Source organism: Myzus persicae, unplaced genomic scaffold (genome assembly GCF_001856785.1).
Source record: "Myzus persicae strain clone G006 unplaced genomic scaffold, MPER_G0061.0, whole genome shotgun sequence".
Taxonomy (NCBI): domain Eukaryota; kingdom Metazoa; phylum Arthropoda; class Insecta; order Hemiptera; family Aphididae; genus Myzus; species Myzus persicae.
In genome coordinates, this window is record NW_019101653.1 from 20058 (window position 1) to 35695 (window position 15638).

Here is a 15638-nt window from a genome sequence, read left to right on the forward strand (position 1 = left end):
TAACAATTAATAATAATAATATTCACAGTCGTACAATCACGCTGCATGCCACGAATCACGATCAACCGATATCGATAAGGAGACAAGAGTAAGAGTGTAGAGGTGAGCAAATAAAACAAAATCACATTTCATTATAAAGGAAATCCTATTTCAAAATAGATCGATTCACTCTTATTTTTAAGCTTAACGTGATCTGCAGAGCTTAAATTTTCCATATTACAAACGTGCATGACGGATACAACAAATGCCAGTGTTACGACCTCTTAAATAGTTAAATTATAATTATTTATGAGTATTCGTAGTTTTAGTAAAATTAAAAATACTAAAATATCACGTTAGATTATATTACCTATACTAGCGGTTTTCAACCTGTGGTACGTGGAAACCTCATAAGTGATAAGCGAATAAAATCAAAAAATATAATAAAATAAAATTCTATACATATAAAATAAACGTATACATTATTAATATGTTTAAAACCGTTAAACGTAGTGCAGGAAACGATTTGTATATAAAACCTAACAGATTGATACGCCGTGAGATACGAAACACGGAGAATTTTACAACAAAATCAATGTATGAAACCAGTAAAAAACACTATTCAAATTTACCAAAATCTTCTGACGACACGAGAAATCAACTGATCAATATGCAAAATGATATTATTCAATACCAAGGTAATAAATTTTGTTTTATCAATGATGATAAAAACATATTTATATTTATGTGTAAAAAAAACTTGGAATTACTTAAATTATCTGAACACGTTTTTAAGAATGGAACTTTTTCATTTGCCCCTAATCATTTTGTTCAACTTTATACGGTTCACGTTTTCCAAAATAATTTTTACGTACCTGTAGGTTACTTTTTTGGGGTACTAAACATACATTACATACAAATGTGGCAATCCACTACACAGTATATATGCTCAGAAATGATGGGAAATTAAATTAATTTAATACATTTTCATGCTGATTTTGAAAAGGCAACGCATAATGCGGTTTTGCAAAGTTTTCCTCAATATAAAATTTTAGGCTGTTCCTTTCATTTAGGAAAAAATTAGTTCAGGAAAATACAAAAAAATAAAATATTATTATGTGAGTACTTAAAAGATTTGTAAGTTGGAAAATGGATGAAGTTTTTTTATGGTTTAAGTTATTTACCACCCAATGAAGTTTCAGATGGCTTTATAGACCCTATAGAGGTAGCACCTGGTACAGATAGTTTTATATTCTCAGATTATATTTTAGAAAATTATATTGACTCTCTAACGGCAATTTTCCATCAATCTTATATGGGCTTGTGAACCAAATGGTAATCCTAAGACGACGAATGGCGCAGAGTTTCCATAAACATTATAATAGCCAATTGTATACACCACATCCACGCATACATCAAGTCATTGATATACTAATAAAAATTCAAAGTGAAACAGATTTAAACATTAACTTAATGCAAAACAATGTAATGAAATATAAAAGAAAGAAAACTGTACATAAAGATACGTACATGCAAGATATTATGTGGAATAAATATAAAAATAAAACTGTTGACTTCTTAACTTGGACTTAACTAAACATATTGGGAATAATTTCCATCCTAAAAATTTAATTTAAAATAATAATTATAATAATTCATATTAAATGTATTCTATTTTTATATTCCCTATACAGTATACTGTAAACGAGTATATTGTAATGATATTATAACGATTTAGGTAATCGGTAAAAAAACAACACGGAAAAAAACGGCAAAGTTATAATAAGTAATCTAATATTCGTACATTATTATTTTTTATAATATTATGGTACAATTATACTAGGTCTAGGTAACAACAATGACCGGCCAAGTGTCTTATCGAACCCATACCAAATAACTGTTGTAGATGGGATGTATGTATATAAACAAAAATGTACGTAAAATCCTATAATCTATTGAGTATTGGGCATAATAAAGGTTTAAAATGCATGACTTTGCTAACGGTAGGTACACTTTGTGTCAATCCTAAGCGTCAGTTACATTTCGACATGAATACATGTTACAGTACCTACCCCAATAACCTAAAATAACACAATTTGTTGGAGAGGATATACATATATTATGAAACATCAAGGACGTAAAAGATTTACCTGGAGATGTACAAAAAAAAGTTCATTAACATTTTGCGGAACAATGTACACGGACTTGGAGATTGGACATACTCAATTCGGAAAAGTCTATAGCTGATAAATACGAGGTAAATACATTTTTTTAATTCTAATAAAATAAAGTTTAAAATGTGATTGGAAATACATTTTTTGATTATAAATAATAATAATAATATAAGTCTATAATGTAAAGATCTGGGAACTCTCTTCTGCATAGTATTTAGTATTGACGTCCTTAGACAAAAGGCAGTAAGTGGCAATATGATAGTTTTGAGAAAAATGACTTTATTTTTTCTAACAACATAAATTATGTTGAATTATTGTACTGTTTAAGGGAAATGTTTAATAATAAAATGATTAAAGTAGTACACGAGGTACCTAATTACCTTCCTCACTCTTTTCTCCGTTAGAATTTTATTTTCAATTGGCAATTTGTTGTATAACAGCAATACTATATATAGGTACTATCGATATTTGTGATTTTTTAAAACTATTATTTATAATTTTTATTTTACGTTTTCCACCAAATTGTATATAACAATATTATGCCATTATTATATTAATAAACTTAGAAACGATGATTTAATTTTTAGATAAAAATACATTTTTGACGTTTTTTTCCGTGACGTTTTTTGCTCATGTCGTTTTTTACCTCACAGTTATTCCCGTGTCCTTTTTTTCTTAGATCCACGATTTATGTTACACACAACACACACATATTTGCAATCACGCCTATCCGAAGCAGACAGTCCTAAGCCTGTTAAAGTGAAAAGGAATATATGTGCGCAATTGAGTCGTGTATTTTTGCGTAAACAAATTGTAACCCAAATTGATTGCAGTAAAAATTAAAATAAGAATATTGCAGACTGTATACCTGATATTAAATTAAATATTTAATTAACAAAATTAATCCACAAATAAAGTTTACCTGAATAAATTTACTTGTTTAAGCAAACAATCGACATAAAAAAGCAGGTAAGTGGATGTCGCTCTTTTGAATAGTACCTTACAAGTAGGTTACTGTAATGGATAGTGTTAAATTTGAATTTAATAATTCTAAAATCATATTATACAAAAAATGATTCTAAGCGAACTTCCGTTAGCCTATAATATTACTTAGTAATTTAGCATATTTGATGATATTATTGTGATCAAAGTAATTTATCTTGCAACTAAGCATTAGTACTGCCACAGCCATATTTAGGTATTTGCCGAACTGGAGCAAAAAAAAAGTATAGCTTAGTATACTGAATACAAATTTAATACAATTTAAAACTCGAAATTGACGGCCCGCACAATCAGCAACTAACTCCAAACTCCAAACACTCTGTTGCCCCCCCTCTAAATACGACTCTGAGTACTAAAGATGGTTAAATTCGTTTTTACCAAAAATATTGCATGTGATAAGTCATTGTGTGTATAAAACATAATAATATACTCTTAAAGTTTCAAGTACCCAAGAAGAATATTTTTAAATTGCAAAAAAATAATTTAAATCATTATTCTTGGTAATTTTATAAAATGTAATTTCGTCTAAATTTGAACATAAAATAACTATAAAAAGAAAACTGTGTTTATATATGTTTTAGATTCTTTGGTTACAGAATTAAATACTTGTGTGCGACTTTGTTATACATTTTTTATTCTTAGCTATAAAAGTTAAACATTTTATAAATATTTAACCAAAACAAAATAATTTATAAATTTTCCATTTGATAAATGTGTTTCAACATTTGAATTTTAAATCCTTATAAAACAAATTCGTGCCTATGTATTTTTAATATTTTTCAACTATTATTGTATCAATATCAGCAGCTTTTTATAAAATGTTCAAGTTTTTTGAGCAACGAATAAAATTTTATTGACGTTTATAAAAAAAAAACCAGTGTTGCTTCCTCTTAATAAATAATATAATAATATTTACTTACTTAGTGATAAAGTTGTATGTGAAATCAACTCTGTTCAAAATAAAATAAAATAGGTTCATTCGATGACAGCACACGAACAACCAGCAACAGACAATGATACGTTCTGGCGTTCAAACCGAACGAGGAACAGGAGAACACCGTCTACCTGTTTCAGAATGTGGCAGCGCTCTGATCCCATAGGCACGGTGCCTCAGTCCCACAACACGCCGTGTAATTGGTCTCTTATAACCCATCCCCTCCCCCTCAAAACTCCCGTGGCTTAATTTATGGTGTATGTGTCAAATAAATGACCCAAAGCCAATCTCACGATCTTTATAAAATGGAAATAAAAACGGCTTTGCACCTGCAGGTAGAGTTATACAAGCAAATAAAAATTATAAGGCGAAACACAAAATTATTTTGTGTTATATTGTTAGAATAAATTATTTTACCATAAAAATAAATGTATTTAAATTGGTTTGTTGTATATTATACTTACATATTATTTTTTGTCAATTCCCTGCATAATAATTTGTACCTTTATAGTCCATAAGACACTAAGGCTGAAGTGCGTTGCCACAACTAACTAATTAAATGTTTATTTAAACGTGATAGTACGTAAGTCAACAAATAAAACGGACCTCACCCTCTCGAAAAAAACATAAAACACTAATTAAATTCATAATTTTAATACCGCATTGTTGGGTGTTTAATATTTAATTTTACCTTTAAGAAGATGCTACCCACGCGTTTGTTGTCTCCGTCTTACCAACTTACGACATAGCAAATTTTCGTCCAGTAGTTTGAATAGTGTGTCGTTAATTTTGATATAAGAGTAAATTTAAGAATTATCAAACTTTTAGGTAAGAATATTATGTATGCTTAAGCTTAGGTGGATTTTCGATATTTTAATTTTCAAGCAAGATAAGAGTATGCAAAATAACACAAATAAAAAGTGCTCATAACTCGCTTGAAAATTAAAGTATCCAAAAATCTGCCGACGCTTAAGCATAGATAATGTTCTTACCTAAAACTATGATAATAGGTCAATTCACTCTAATATCAAAACTAACGGAGGACACTATTGAAATAAGTGAACAAAATATTGTAGGTCGTGCGTGTGTAAGACGGAGACAATAATTGCATGGGTAGCGTCCGTCTTAAAAACGCGTAACACACACAATTTAAGCTCAGCAATTTACGTTTTATGCAGTTGGCTTAAAAATTAGAGTGAATCGACCCATTATGAAACTTGATTTCAAGAACTTTATCTGTGTTTTGTTGGAAGTTTCCTTACTATAATTCAGTTTTTAAGTGAGGTATGCGTGTATAATAAATGCAAATTAAAAATGATCATAACTCACCTAAAAACTGAACTGTATAGCGTCCTCTTAATGTTTTTTTTTTAAATGTACAACATTCTAAATTGTCCATAATAGCTGAGCCACACAGTGTAATTATCTAGTGTGTTCCACTAAGCTGAACGATTTACTAGTACTTATTTGAACTACATTAAAGATTAGTTGTTAATCGTTTGCGCATTTCTGCAGACTTTATAATGCTAAAAACATCAATTGTTTTGAAAATTACAATATTAAATCATTTTTAAATTTTAAAACTAGTGCAAAATATTGAGACAAAAATCAGAGTTCACACATTATCCATTTTTAAGGTTCCGTACCCAAAGGGTAAAATGAGACCCTATTACTAAGGTCTAAGACTTCGCTGTCCGGTTATCTGTCATGATGCACCAGTATGTATCACCTGTATCTCATGAACCGTGATACTTAGACGGTTCAAATTTTTACAGATGACATATTTCTATTGCCGCTACAACAACAAATACTAGTAATAAAATAAAATAAATATTTAAGGGGGCTCCCATAATTTTGTTGCCGGTTTTAATATTCCTATAGATAATGGTGCGGAACCCTTCGTGCGCGAGTCCGACTTGCACTTGACCGGTTTTTTTAAACCAAATGTTAAATAAGTGTAATTGCACCCGATAATTTGATACCCAAATTGTGGCATTGAAAAGGTAAGATAAAATTTCGATGTATTTCTATTTTTTACGATCAATATGACTTTTACCTGTCTGTGAGGAATTTTTACCTGATCAATTTCTAATGCAAAAATAAATGTTGAGTGTTGACAATTAGGATACCTACTGTCTCCTAGAAATTAAATGCAATTTAATTTCCTAATACTATATTATTTTCCCAGTCGATCCAACTAGAAATCCACTACACTATCTCATCCAATTATAAATTCACGGAATACTTGTTGAGTGTGAGACAATATTATTATGGTCTTCGGAAAAAAAGCTCGATAAAAAATTATGCATAATAAATTATAAGCCATTACCAATATGGTGAACCCTCGTATTACTCTCGTTATATCCATAACAAATCATGCAATTTTTTTCTACAGTAATTTTACTTTTTAAAGACACTGCAACATAATGCTATAATGTTATATTATTACTATCCTAACTCTAAGTAAAGCCAAAAAAAAATAGATGCTATGTTTTTAACAAAAAATAGTTCAGCCTGTACTGTTTATTACTAATGAAAAAATAAATTACCAATACTAATATAAAATATTCTTAAAAATAGATACTGACTCCGTCTCCTCTCAGATCCATGTTTTATATACAACGATGTCTATGTTTTTGTATAGGTAGATGACAAAAAAAGGACACATTTATACCCATGGGTACTCGGATATACCCGGACGTGGTACGTTAAAATGTATATGCTAGTCTCCTACGGACTAAAGTGTGGCTATTACTTATATAAGGGTGAATTTGGGTAATAGTATTATTCGTATATAATGCGCATGACGTTTAAATAATAATATGACCTACCGCAGCTGTTGACTTGGGTTGACAATATATATTGTGTTTTCACTTGGTATTTTCTAAGAAATATTGGAACACGGTAAGCATGGGTGTTTATAACACTAGAAATACTCACACACTTCAATTTTAAACATTGGCTATTTTATGATCACATGAACATTTTATATTCTGTATTTATTTTTAAATGCCGTATGATTTCTGGCATTTTATACAAATGACTAATCTATGTAACTTAAAATGTTTTAATGGTTTTATATACCTAACATCGAAATATTTTGTAAAATCATTAGGTACGGAATGTCTGATGATTGTTCAACTGTTTGTAATCATAAAAATATAGTATTTATAATATAAAAATGTGAGTTTAATGTATAGATAATAATGTTGTCCTCAGACTGCAGCCTTATTAGTTATGACTAATGGTATATCTTATATTAATTACATGTCTACTGTCTACATACCTAACAACAAGTGACAAAAAAAATAAAAAACCTTAAAAGAATAATTTGAAAAGAATTTGCTATGAGTCATAATGAATCATAGTCTAGATAACTCTAGAAGTATACGATAGGTACATAATGTTATAATGTCGAAATTGTATGAACTATATTTTAATTCTAAGTAGTCGTATAATATTATACAAATATATTCTATAAATGTGATTCTACGATTAAGCGATCAAGATGTAATTCCAACTGACCAATTAGTTGTTATTTGTTTGAGTTTCGATACAAGATAGAGTTGATGCTTCATCCTATAATCGTCACAGACAAATAAATACGTTATTAGAAATGTTTTTCTAATAATCTAATGTATATACTTATAAATAGGTACACGATTTGAGATAATGAACTTCTTTCGATTGCAATATCGATGGCTATCATAGTATCATATCGTCGTTCGGCGAGTAACAAGTCGTATCTAAAAAAAAATCGATTTTGCGTTTTATACATCAAAAAAAGCAGGGAAAAATAACAGATCTTATGATAAAATTACATCTTATCATTATTTAATTTCAAAGACGTTAGAAATAAAATAGTAACATGGTCGTAACTCAGTTATTAAAATGTTGATCATGAAATATGTCGTATCTCATTTCATACGATTTTTGATAATATGGCACGTTATTATTATTAATAATTGAAATAATGTTAGTGTGTACTAATTTGTGGCGAAACTGAAATCGAATTAAATGTGTTATCCTAGCCTTAAATATGACTAGTAAGTAACTAGTCAATTAAATGTAATATTTTTATATTATATTCCATAGTTTGTTATTAAAAAAAAGTATATTTTTTAACATTAATTATGATGGACGAAGAAGATATTATTGATAAACTATTGAACGAAATGGACAACATGTCAGATTATGGTTAGTTATAATATTTTGTAGCATAATATAAAATAATTCTTGTCCAATAACAATGTGTAAAATCTTTAGATATGGATATGAGTAGTAATGATATTGTAATGACTAATGAATAACGCTGATGATATAACAAATAATGATGTTGAGTGCACTCTTAGAAACTATAGTAAGTTTTTGATAGTAAAATCTGATAGGTATTTAATGAATTCTACTTCTTTTAATTAATACGCAATATTATAATATTATTCAAGTAGACAAGACCGTTAATCCCAGAACATCTGCTAATGAAAATGTTGAAAGTGCTAGAAAGAAATTGTGTTATGATGAAATTAATAATGAGAATGATGAAAATATTACTGAGAACACAGGAAAAAATGTAGTTGATGAGGAAATTTCTCTGTCAAATGAAAGTAGGTTTTTTTGTTAAACTAAATAATATAATATTATACAATAATAAATAAATAGACTATTAATGTTATAATACTCAATCAATTTTATAAAAATTTCAATATAGATGAGCTTGTTTTTGATGGTGTAGAGGTGTTAAGTGCTGATGATAGTAAGGATTTTTTTTTTAAATTACAGTCACGCTTTTATCATACATTTATTTTTATTCGTTTATTTAATGAAATTCTACAATCTATACACTGTGTAATGTAAAATAAGTAAATGAGTGGAATAATATGAAGTAGTGAATAAAAAATAATAAGTAGGCATTAGAAATGCCAAGATATTATGTATTGTATTTCTAAGGATTATATATTATTACTCATATTTATTTTTCTATTAGTAAATCGGTGTGTTCACTAATTTTGCCCGAAAAAAAATTATTTAGCATTTATTATATTTTAATTATTATCTCTAAAATGATTCTGCGAATAATATGTTTACTTTTTATTGTTTTCTTTTAATGATTACTAATTACTGGGCTACAATTTGACATAGTAATATAGTAAATATAAAAATAAATATTTATACGAGAAGAAATTTTAGTTTTAGAAAGGAAAAGAATAAAAACCTCTCGGTACTATTATAAATGTATAGGGAGCAAACTGATGAATTTTTTTTCTTTTACCTAACCTCCCCGTTCGGTTGTGTACAAAGTCGATCACTCTGATTTATCTCTCAAACCGATTTTACATAAAAAATCCACGAATTAATAAAAAAAAAAATCTTATGTTATGTTGGTTTTTGTATAATTGTATGTATTATTATTTATTTTACGCTTGATGGCTGCCACAATAATCATTACTAATGACGTTTGTCGTTTGGTACAGTCGTCCAGATTACACGACATTAAAGAAAAATATTTTGTATTCGAAGTCAAAAGTAGAGGTAACCGATAACGAGTCTCCGTCCATTTGTGTGTCTATATGACTTACAGTATCTACAAAAAATCTGTTTTCAAAATCAGATATTTTTAATACGTTTAATATAGGATTATTTAGGGTGCAGGGTAGTCGTCACTAGCAACTACAACTTCTACCAAACATTATCAAATGAATTAGCCTTCGACCCTTTACAAGTATTTATTTACACAATTTATACACAGCGCCTAAATACATACAACCGGTATTCTTATCTTAAATGTTTAGTGCTGTTCAATCAGTAGAACACACAATATGTCCCTATGACAATATGACATGTTTACCACACACTACAGCGGTGGCAGTACATTGTGTCTAGACTCATTTTACCGCTTCCACTGCAGTGGTGAAAAATGTTAAATGTTTCAGATTTCGAGCGAGCGATAATTCATGGTTTTTACAAACGATGTCGATGTGTTTATTTTTTTCTGTCTGTATTTGTTTTATAGTAGAAAATTGAAAAAGTGGTTCGATTTTTATCGAAATTAATTCCCGATTGGTTCCGGAAATATTTGGCCGGGTGTATCATTTGAGGATAAAGCTTTATTTTTTATCTTTAGCTTAATTTTTATTGCAGCTACAGCTATAAATAATTATAATTCTTAATATTGATATTTGATGTATTAATATACAGCGTAAAACATCGCATTTTAAATTTTAAAAATTCAGTACTTCGAAAATTATTAAAAAACAATCGTTTAAATGAGTTTTAAGCCACACGCCTGCTACTATACAGCAGAGCGATTCTCGGTTTTAATATTACTAATTATTAAAATAAAGCGTACCATTTTTATCGGCAGAATGATTGAGTTCATGGATCTCCCTTGGATTTTCATCTTGAAGCTATGTTTTTAAAATCGCTATACACATTTATATGAACTAAATTTTGCACACTTCCGTCTCTTGAAAAACTTACAGTCTTTTTGGTGCTCATAAGTATAACCATTTAAGCAAATTGTATTATGTCCTTGATTGGATTTAACGATTTCCTTAGTCACACTGTCACACAAATCAAAGTTACTCATAAGAACTGAAGAAGTACTAATCGTACACGTAACCGTTATAATAACGTATGGGTAGATACCAAATATGTGTAAATAATCATTTTATAACTTGTATTTTCCCAATTTCACATTTTATTTCTTTAAAACTATAGGGTGGGCAACTGACGGCCCGCGAACCTTCTTTATCTGGCCCGTGCTACATGTTCACTCAAGTCAGATGAAACAGATAGAGATGACGAAGATGTAGAGTATGTGCGAATCTAGGACAAAATATCCAAACCAAAATATCCAAGGACAAAATATCCAACAGTCAAAATATCCACGAACAAAATATCCAAATGTATCCGTTTTTACGTAAATTAGTAGATTACACTTTATTTACTAATACAATTAGCTCAAATATCTCAAATTACTAATTACTAATAGTAAAATAAATTACACCAATAGTAATAATATCACAAAATATACTGCACACACATTAGTCAAATAGTCAAATAATATACTACACTATTTTCCAAAAATTTAGAAATAATTTTTAAAAATTTACTAATTGCTAATAGTAAAATAAATTACATTAATTGTAATAATATCACAAATTATACTGCACATTCATTAGTCAAACCCCTGAGTTGAATTATTAATTGTTTTTGATATATTTATATAATATATATTAATTACAATATATATAATATTAACAAAGCTCGCCAAGCTCAGCTCATGGATCCGACGCGCAGTAGTAAACCAGTAAGTAGTTACAACTTAAAAATAAATATAATTTGATAATTAAAAAGATGGGAAATTTAAAATAATTTAAAATATAATTTAATAATAATATTATTAAATATTATAATATTTTTTATATTTTATAATAATTTAAAATAATTTAAAAGATGGGGTACCCCTCTAATGTACATTTTACTAATTTTGGTATAGTTTGCGATACTATTATATGCTATTGAAGTAATTTATTTTATTATACAGTAGGCTAACACAGTATTAAATATTTTATAAATTTTTAACTACAGAAATACATTTTTTTGTACTGCTATATTAAAAACTTGTGACTAGGACCCGAATCTTGATGCAATTGCACACTTTCGTTTTAGGTCATCAAGTCCTCACTTATGAGTAACATTGTATATTGTATCTTTCTATCGTTTTCTGTTTGGTTTCAGTCGAATTCTATAATACAAACCTTTAATGAATACAATTACAATGATTACTTTTATGAATTGCCACTTCTTGATTTTCGCACATATTTTTGATGTACCTGAACACAAAAATTTATATTTATAAACCTAATACCTGTGAATAAATAATATATATAGGATTTCTATTTTTCGAAACAAAATCCCTGAGTAAGACTATCTTTAAAATAAAGATTTTCCAAAATCTTTAGAGCACTCCTGTACATGTTATTCGAAACTGCCATGAAAATAACAAGTCTCATAGCTATCATAGATTCGGCTGTTCATTGATTGGTCAACCAAGATTAGACATAAGATTTAAAAGTAAAGTTTAAATAAAATACCTAATTATAACAATATTATTTTTACTTAACACATTTTTTCCTATATACCTAATACAACATAATTATATTATACTATCGAATAATTTGTAACTTAAATCATGGTTCATCGATGTAGTTCTGAAATTTAAAATACTTATTTACCTACTTAAACTGAACTACTAAACTTGAGTTTGGAAGATCGAATTTATTTATAGATACTAATTGTTTCATACAATATACACCGAAATGTTTTTTAAAATCAAGTAGAGTAGTCCTTGAGACGATAACTATAAGTCCAAACCATAATGCTATACATGTACATAATATTGTCTTGTCAATAACCTCAAACTACGAAAAACTTTGGGGTTACAAAATGGACAAACTTGACAAACAGAGCCTAAACAATTTTCCGGCAAACAACAAGCGGCGTGTTCCGACTGACTTGGCACGTCCAATATTACAACAAAAACTATTCATCACTTGTCGGACTAGCAGAATGGCAATTTTGTCGAACGGAGTCGACGAAAAACATAGAATTTGCGGAAAGACGAAGTTGTCAAGCGGAGAAGGATAATGCGAACACAACAGGTGTGGCGTGTTTCAATCGGTCTGGCACGCTTAACGGTACTCCAAAAAATGGTCGTTCTTGAGTTGCAAGCTAGATATTCGACAGTTGATGATCACAGCTGTCAGGTCACCGTGGCTGCGTGGACGTTCCAAATGTACACAGTCATCGACAGAGCTTAGAATTGTCTCACTGGGTGCTGCAGTAAAGATCGACCAGTGCCTCATTCTTTCACTTGACTGTAGAGATAAGGATGGCATCCAAACTGACAAGCCGAAATCCTTGCAACCTTATCACCGTTCGATGTTGATCGATGCTCTAGAATTGGGCCGTGGATCGCAAAATTACAGATGTCCGAGGTGCCACTGTTACGGAACGAACTTGCAGTTATTCCGGTTGTCACCAGAGATGAGGATCTCTCACCTGCAGTGTATAGCTGAGTGAAGGCTGCTCTGCCGGTGCCAAAAGAAATTCCGCGAAAATTGCTCGTTTTGAAAATGTTAAAAAAATGTGTGAGAGCTTGCTGAACGCTGCATGCATAATTTGTTTATTTTGTAGACATAGAAAAAAAAATTCTCCCCTCACGCTCGTGTTACCAGTTACTTGTTACCACGGTCAGCCGCTGCCAACCTGCAGTTTTTGCAGTACCAGAATAGAACGTCATAAGGCGTCGACTTGTAAGACTATAAACTTGACAAACGGAGTACGACGTACCACAGCAGGTGGTGCGTTTCAACCGGCCTGACACGTCCAATAGTACGCCAAATACTACAGTTTGGCGGGTGGTTGATTGTGGTAACTGGTAATACATGAGTGTGGGGTGAAGGTCGAAGTTGATGAAATTACTCCACGTTTACAAAACTATGGCAGAAACATATTCTGCGAGCAACATTCACCAATGATTTCCACAAGCATTTTTTGGACCTCTTCCAAAGCGATCTTCGTGTTGGTTTACTTGGGACTTCTTCTGACACGCACGGGACGGTATTCAATCCGCCATGTACCGGAGACAGAAGCCTTAGTTCCGGTGACGACTGGAAATTTCTAAGTGTGCGTCGTCGTGGTGGCTCGCAGACAGCTTTGATTCTCCGGTCTACAGCCAAGTCCAGCGCTTCGATGAATAAACAGCGGTGATCAAGTTCCAAGAATGTTGAAATGGCCACGTCGGCGCCGACCAACTCTGCAGTCTCGTGATAGGTTGGCACCAGCGACGGGTCGGTCTCTGCTACGACTTGATGAAAAATTGGCGATTCAGTCCTGAGTTCCGGTGATGACATGGCAAGTCGCAACTGGCAATCGACCTTCGTCATCCCACCATCGAATGCCAAATCTTGCAGCGAGCCAACCATCACGAAGCGTTGCTCATTGGTATTGTCCAACGACTTGGTGTTCATCTTCTGTGTCATTTAGTATAGGAAAAATGTAAAGAATCAAACTTAGTAACAGTTCTTTATATTGAAGTGTCTAGGTACATGTGCCACGAGGACGAGCTAAACATAAACTAACGAACTATAACAACAATCTGTTTGTACTGAGAATATTAATCATTAGCAGCATTTTTTTTTTTTGGTTTGTATTGTGGCCAGTATAGTTAAATTTTAGTCAGCTACTTAGTAGCAAATAGTTACAACAAAAAAAAAATCACTATTTATAAATTGTTTTGATCAATAAAACCTAGCAGGTTATCAGAATTATACCACATTGTTCAGCGATTTATATTGTTGAAACTTGAAGTCAAGATTTCAAATCTGCAAACTTTTTACGCAATTATTGTTCACTATTGAACAAATTCCAAGGCTGGTCATAATCGAGTTTAAAATTTAAAGTTTTCTAGGTGAACAAAATTATAATTTTTTTTAACTTTGTAACTTGTCTAGGTATGTTTTGTTTTTTGTTAATTTATAACTACTAACTTAACTTTATTAATTTTTAATTAACTCTATGTATTAATAAGAATCACATTTTATGTATGTGAAGTTAATATAATTTATTTTGTTTTCGATTTTATTTTATTACATTTCAATCGATTCCGTTTTCTTATTAAATAATATTTCGGGTAATGTTTGGTGTGAATTGTTGACTTAAAAGTATAAATATAGCTTGATTTGTTCAAGGTTTAAATTATTTAAAAAGTATCATGCCTGAAGAAGCTACAGATTTGGTCGAGTATTTTGAACGCACATATGTAGGGTCGTATAAAAGAGTTGGGAACGGGCAATCGGAGACACGTATAAAATTGTGAAAAACATCTCCTCATTTTCCACCATCTGTCTGGAATGTAAGAGCGTAACATTAAACAACGGAGATTGGACTAACAATGTATGTGAGGGATGGAATAATCGGTTTTCAAACTTAGTAAGTACTTATTTATTATTTCAATTTATTTATTCAATTAAAATATTCAATATAATTTGTTTAATATTAATTAAAGTGAATCACAAACATCCAACAATTTGGACATTGATTAGTGATTACTAAGATGCGGCATAACGAGCAGACGAGACCAAAGTAGCGCAGCGTCAACTGGGTACTATTGGACCACCATTGAAAAATAAAATAAAATATATGTTAAAACATCTTTGAGAAGAATACAATGATGGAAGTAGGAACATTTCAAATTTTTTAAAGGCTATTGCTAATTTTATTAGAAAATTAATATAAAATGTTCTATTTTTAAAAACGTTTTTCTAAATTTTTAGAAAATAGCGTAGGTAGTTATATTTTTTAACAAAAAACAAATTATTTATTATTTTATTTTATTTTATTATGTGTTCATAAAAACAAATTATTTTATATTATTTGACTATTTGACTAATGTGTGTGCAGTATATTTTTTGATATTATTACTACTAACGTAATTTATATATTATATAATATATTTATATTTATATTTTTATAATGTGTAATTT

General features: G+C 30.0%; 1 pseudogene; it reads left to right on the forward strand.

Annotated features, from left to right (window-relative positions):
- Window positions 1-14821: 14821 nt before the first annotated feature.
- Window positions 14822-15326, forward strand: LOC111029944 (annotated as a pseudogene).
- The last annotated feature ends 312 nt before the right edge of the window (window positions 15327-15638 follow it).